Here is a 6,000-nt window from a genome sequence, read left to right on the forward strand (position 1 = left end):
TGCTAGTTACGAGATCAACCAAATCATTTCTAATGGAGCAGTAATGAACTGAACTAGCTATACCCAGAGAAAGAACTCTGGGAGAGGACTAAAAACCATTACATTAATTCCCAATCCCTATAGTTATGCACACATGCATTTTTGATTTCCTTCACAAGCTAATTGTACAATAATTCAGAGTCTGATTCTTTTTGTACAGCAAAATAATGTTTTGGTCATGTATACTTATTGTGTATCTAATTTATATTTTAATATATTTAACATCTACTGGTCATCCTGCCATTTAGGGGAGGGGGTGGGGGGGTAAGAGGTGAAAAATTGGAACAAGAGGTTTGGCAATTGTTAATGCTGTAAAGTTACCCATGTATATATCCTGTAAAAAAAAGGCTATTAAATAAAAAAAAAAAAGAAAGAAAAAAAAATGCTGCTAGTTTTTCTATTTTTTTAAAAATTAAACCGGAAACAAGAGTTAACATTCATTAACCAGGACAACTTTTTTCAAAGCCACTGGAACATACGAAACTAGAAAAGAAAAGAAAATTATGCAGAGACTTTTTCAAAGAGTGTAAGTGGCCCGGAATTCCCAATTCCTCGCGGCAAAAAGTGAACTTTTAAAGCGAGAAGAGCTTGGGGGGTTGGGCAAGAGCGGCGGGTAGGGGGAGGAGGAGACAGGTTAGCCGCACTTGGGTAGGCTCGGATTGGAAACCGATCCTTCAGTCCCTAAGCCTCGGAATTAACTTACTAGGGGCTCCAAGACAATAGCCCAGGAGCCGCCACAGCCGCAGCCTGCATCCTGCATCCTGGCCGCAAGCCCCATCCCCAGTCCCCTTCTCTCCTACCAGCACCTCCCTCCCACTCTGGTCTAGCCAACACTCCTCGTCTAAGCGTGAATAGCATCACTATCTCCAGCTCTTCAGGGGATTTGCTTGCTTCATCTACATCACTCATCACAAAGTTCAACAAAAGGACCAACACCTCGTTTTTGTTCTCCTTCTGCGCCTTTAACATAGCCACAATGGGCATCCCCGTTAGCATCCCCCCGACTTTGGCCAGGGAGGAGCCGCCGCTCCTGCCCACGCCCGGTCAATGGGCTCTGGTGCGGCGCGGCTCAGTAGGGTTCCCCCTCCCGACTTTCCGAAGGCAGAGGCTCCAAGTGCCCCCATGCCCGCCCCCGCAACCTTGGAGCGGCAAGTTCTCCGCGTCTGCGTCCGGGTCTCTCTGCCGCGGATCTGAGCTCCCTCCTCGCGCCCTCCGCTTCCACTCCCCGACTTCTGCTCCGAACAGAACTTCCCCGGAAAGTTTGCAGCAGCGACTGGACCCCCGCCCTCCTCGGCCCACCTTCAGGCTACCGTAGTCCCGGGGTAAGGTCTGCTGTGGAATCTATCTAGCAGGTCGCGGCCTTGCATGGTTTCCGTCGGTCCAGTCCGGGCCGCGCGTTCTCTTTCTTCCCCCTCGCCGTCCCCCACCAAATTCCACGAGTTTCCCGGTTGCAGCCGCAGCCACTCTCTCGGGAGCCCAAGAGCCCTCTCACGCTTTCGAGCAGACGGAGATCCCTCCGCCTGCTGCAACTTCCACGCGTGCCGGCACTCGTTTTTGTGGCATGGAAAAAAAAAAAAAAAAAAAAAAAAAACTAAACCGCACTTTCCCAGACTCCCGGACTCTGAACCATATGGCTCCTAAATGATTATACCCTGTACATCAAAGATCCACGCTCTTGCTTTTATAGAAGCATATTCACCAGGGGGAAGGGACGAGCAAGCACTTAGAGGCTTTCTTTCTTCTTTTTTTTTTTTTTTAAGCCCACCTTTCTAAGAACGGTTTTGAATGCCCTAACGCTGATTGGACTTTTTCAAAGAAATTTAAAATGCACACCAGCATTTTGGTCCGGGAAATTTCAAGAGTCTTAAGGGAGGAAAGACTTCCGTGGGTCTTTTTCCGTTCGCAGTTCTCCAACCGGTAAAATCTACAGATAAGTCCTTAATAGATCTCTACCCTTTTCTTCCAATTTATAAATCCATGATTGCTTTATAAACCTAGCAAATTTTTCCACACAGTCCTCAGAGGGGGGGAAAATGGAAGCGTTTCGCGGGTAGTTTTGGATAAAGCTTAAACTCCGATCTGCTTAAACCTACCACGAGGGGAGGTAAGGATTCAACCTCAAAGCAAGGACCTAACCAAGCCAAAACACCAACTTTGCAAATCCAAGACAGCTTGCAATCAAGGCCAGCGCGTTATTTAAAATTCAAGTGGAGGCGGAGGGAAGAGGAAGAGCAGAAGCCAAGGAGAGAAAAAAAAACTGGAGGCGGAAGAAGCGGACGGAGGAGAAGAAAGGAAGAAGAGAAAGAAAGAGAGACAGAGGAAGTCAGACGAGGCACCATAACAAAAATGAAAATCCAACCGGAAGCTAAAAGATATAACTAGGAAGTCCATGGAGAATAGCGAGGTCTCAGATGATTCTCAATTCCTGCAACTTATTCTACCTCAAAAAATGCTGCAGTTATACTTCCGTGTTTCTTCATATTCTTAATCCCATTTTTTACAAAAGAAACATTTCCCCATGAGTTCCATAAGTAGATGTATCTCAAACCAGTCTTTAAATCTGTTTCTCCATCTCTAAAATGAAGTGGTTGGATAGCATCTCCTAGGTCCCTTTCCAGCTATTATTATTTTAATATAAGAAGTCTAGGCAATTATGGATATATGGATCGAGTCTCCCAAAGGCAGGTAAGGCTTATTTCAGCAAGTTAGCTCACACCTACCCACCAGAATAAGGACAAAGAATATTGATTTCTGTAGAAGAGAGCTGGGTTTGGAAAAGAGGGCTATAAGAACAGAAAGCCTTACTGCAGGCTGCAAGAGAGAAGGAAGACAAAAATGTTTCCGAAAGGCAGGTTACCTAATTCAAAGTTTATCCATCTAATCACCATCTCCTCAATGACCTTAGCGTAGGTAGTTAAAGAGTAAGGATGTAAGTAACACATTTATGGCACAGGGGGAAATATGAACCTCCAGAATCTGTTTACTGCGTTAAACAGAACACTGCATTTTCCTCAGCACCGGGAAACTGCCACTTGTGATCACAGTTGAAAGAGCACGAATACACACACACACACACACACACACAGTGTGTATGTATATATACTACACGATAACAGATTACGTGCCAGACCACAAACATGGGATACCAAAATGATTGAGAGCTTATGTGACTGTAGCAGGTCTGGCCATTAATAGCCTGTGCAAATAGTCACAATTCTCAATTTCTTAAAGAGACATTTAATGCTGCACCTGCCTTCCCAGTACTAGAGGCAAATAGCAAAGAGACACTAGTGTATACAACCACACATTAAATATCAATTACCTTCAAGAATTCCTTGGAGTAACCACTGTTTATTAATAAATAAATGGCGAATAGTCGGGATAAAATATTTTACTTGGGAATTGCGACTTGTCAAGCTACCCAAGAAATCAGATTGCCTGGTAGGAGTTGGAGATGATCACCCCAGGAAATGGGCTAGAGCCAGGGATATACAGAGTGGCACATTTTGTAGACATTGGCGCTGCCAGTTTGTGTGTGTGTGTTTGTGTGTATTTTGAATTGATCCGTTAGACCAAACGCCAATAAGATCAGTTAGGGGTGGTTTTATTTATCCCAACTAACATCCCAATATCTAAGATCTACGGATCAAAATAATCCAATTCAATCCCTAAATCTGTCTTTGGATCGTGGATTTAAGTGGTCTCTGAAAATACTATAAAAAAGGAGTGCCATACCAGTAGGTACCTACATCTATTCAACCCACAACCCACAGGCTCCCTCACTTTACACTCAGCTTTACACCTGTTCTAACATACAATTGCGGCTAGAAAATGAGAATCGAGGAGATAATGTCAACACGATCAGACAGGGTTGGAGTAGGGATTATGGGGGCGTCCGCCTTCCACAACGTCCCTAGAGTGTCGGGACATTACAGAAGTTTGCGGTCTGTACAAGAAAAAGCAGCAAGAAGTCATTTTACCCGCTTGCATTTACTAGAGGGCGCTGCATTACAATGTATTACCTGGTCCCCTTGTTCTTCCCAGGGCACCATTTCTATACCAAGTTACACTCAAAAATAATGCAAAAGCTGCATATCTTTGCAAGTTGTTTTTTTTTTTAAATTGCCCCGTATTTACGGATTTTTAGAGCTACCCATACACATTTTTACCTATGTGTCTACTTTTTTGTGCATTTGGGTAAATGAAGGAAGGTAATCTCTAAAATTCAGCGTTCATTTTAAACTGAAAATAAAAAAGAAATAGAAAAATAGAAGAATTAACCATGTACTCACCAAGGCAGCGGAAGCCTCCACGCTCCACTTTAAAAGTCTCTTACAGCTCTGTTAATCCACCTTCCCCACGGTTTGTTTAAAGAACTCCAAAAGGCCAAAAAACCCCGTCGAAAGTCCCAACTTTCTCCCTTCCTTCCGTTTTTCAGCATTTCCCCAGCGAAAATGAGACACGCGGTTGCTCCCCGTATCCAGGCCGCCGCATTGCCGAAGACTTCGGGCCGATCTTAAAAGTTGAGCAGGAAAAAGGAGATAAAAAGGGAGAGAGCAGGAGCAAATACTGGACAAGAGGAAATCCAAGTTGTTTCAGGACATGTCCAGGCAACGAGTGGACATAGTGGAGTAAAATTGCAGCAGAGAGCTGCGGCGGATCAGTGACTCCGGCTTTCTTTCTCACTCACTCCCTCTTGGACTTAGTTCAATGGAAAAGGGTTGGGGGCGGGGCGGGAAGAAAGGGATAGAGGGGCGAGGGGTGGGGGTTGATGACGTCACCGCCCCTCCTTCCTTCTTTACCTCCCTTCCTTCTCTACACCTTCTGACTATCGGGACTCTTCAGCGGTGCGGGCCACTGCAAAAGAGGCTGCTGCGATGGCGGAAACTGCGGGATTGGCTGGCTGGCTGGCTGGCTGGCTGGCTGGCTGGCTGGCTGGCTGGCTGGCTGCCTGCCTGCCTGCCTGCCCCGACCCTCCCTCTCTTTATCCCAAGAGGAAGCTTTCTCTCTCACTCCACCTCCAACCCTGGCTCACTCCTCTTGGCGGTGCCCCTAGAGCACCTGAGTGGGAGCCTCCTTCCTTTTCCTGCAACCCCCAGGGTAGTGTTTCTCAAGCCTATGACTGCAGGTGATGGCCTTCCTTCTTTCTGCAACCAGGGATTAGTTGCAACATGTTGCTAGTCCAATTCCTGCAAGGCCGGAGAATGAGAATCTCGGTGTCAAGAATTGCTTGGTAGTCAGACTTTCTCATTTAACCCCCTCCAACTTTGGCTGTTTCGGTTACGGATTAAGATGCTTATATTTCTGTAGGGCTTCTGTAAGGCTATTTCTTCAGCTGGCTTCACAGTAAAACACCTTATTTTACTTTTAAATGCCATTTCAAGTGCTGCTAAATTGGGGGGGGGGGGTTTCTCTCTCTCTTTTTATTTTTAACTTAAATTTAATCTGTAGTGACATTTACTAGTAGTTCAGCACAAACAATAGAGAATTTTAGGTTTTTAAGCGATAGTAAAAACATCCATTGGCCTAACTGTTGCAATTCAACAGACATGTATTAAGTGCTATGTGCAGTTACTTGTGTCCTAGGGAGATAAATCCAAAGTTTGATTTTAACAAGATCTAAGATGGGGATAGGACATAAATATAAATACTAATTTAAAATAATACATCTTAAATTCATTATTGGGGTACAAACAGATGTTTGAGTTCTGATGGGAAATAGTCATCAACTGTTGGAAGTAAGAGAAGGCACAGGTGACATATGGGTGGGGGCTTTAAAGGCTGGGTGGTAATTAAAGGAAAAAAGGAAAGTGAACATCTGACTTGATTCAAGGAGTCAGGAAAATACAGGGTTTATTAAGGTGACAGTTCATTCCACAGTATCCCTGACAGATGCAGCCTTGCCCCCTTTGAAGGGAAACCTCATCACTTTCACCAGGGGACAATTCATTTCCCTGTTGT

General features: G+C 44.9%; 1 protein-coding gene across 6 annotated transcripts in view; it reads right to left on the reverse strand.

Moving 5' to 3' along the window:
• The window catches only part of FAT1 (FAT atypical cadherin 1), a 175,584-nt gene extending 170,652 nt beyond the window's left edge, over positions 1 to 4,932 (reverse strand). For 4 of the 6 annotated variants that reach the window (XM_031941401.1, XM_023505791.2, XM_031941400.1 and 1 more), the window contains exon 1: positions 1,339 to 1,542. The gene's annotated coding sequence lies outside the window, so the exon portion shown is untranslated. Of the gene's footprint in view, positions 1 to 1,178; positions 1,272 to 1,338; positions 1,543 to 4,331 lie in introns of those variants that run through there. The other 2 variants (XM_031941398.1, XM_031941399.1) reach the window with 2 other exon arrangements.
• Between the last annotated feature and the right edge of the window lie 1,068 nt (positions 4,933 to 6,000).

This window comes from Sarcophilus harrisii, chromosome 6 (genome assembly GCF_902635505.1).
Source record: "Sarcophilus harrisii chromosome 6, mSarHar1.11, whole genome shotgun sequence".
Classification (NCBI taxonomy): domain Eukaryota; kingdom Metazoa; phylum Chordata; class Mammalia; order Dasyuromorphia; family Dasyuridae; genus Sarcophilus; species Sarcophilus harrisii.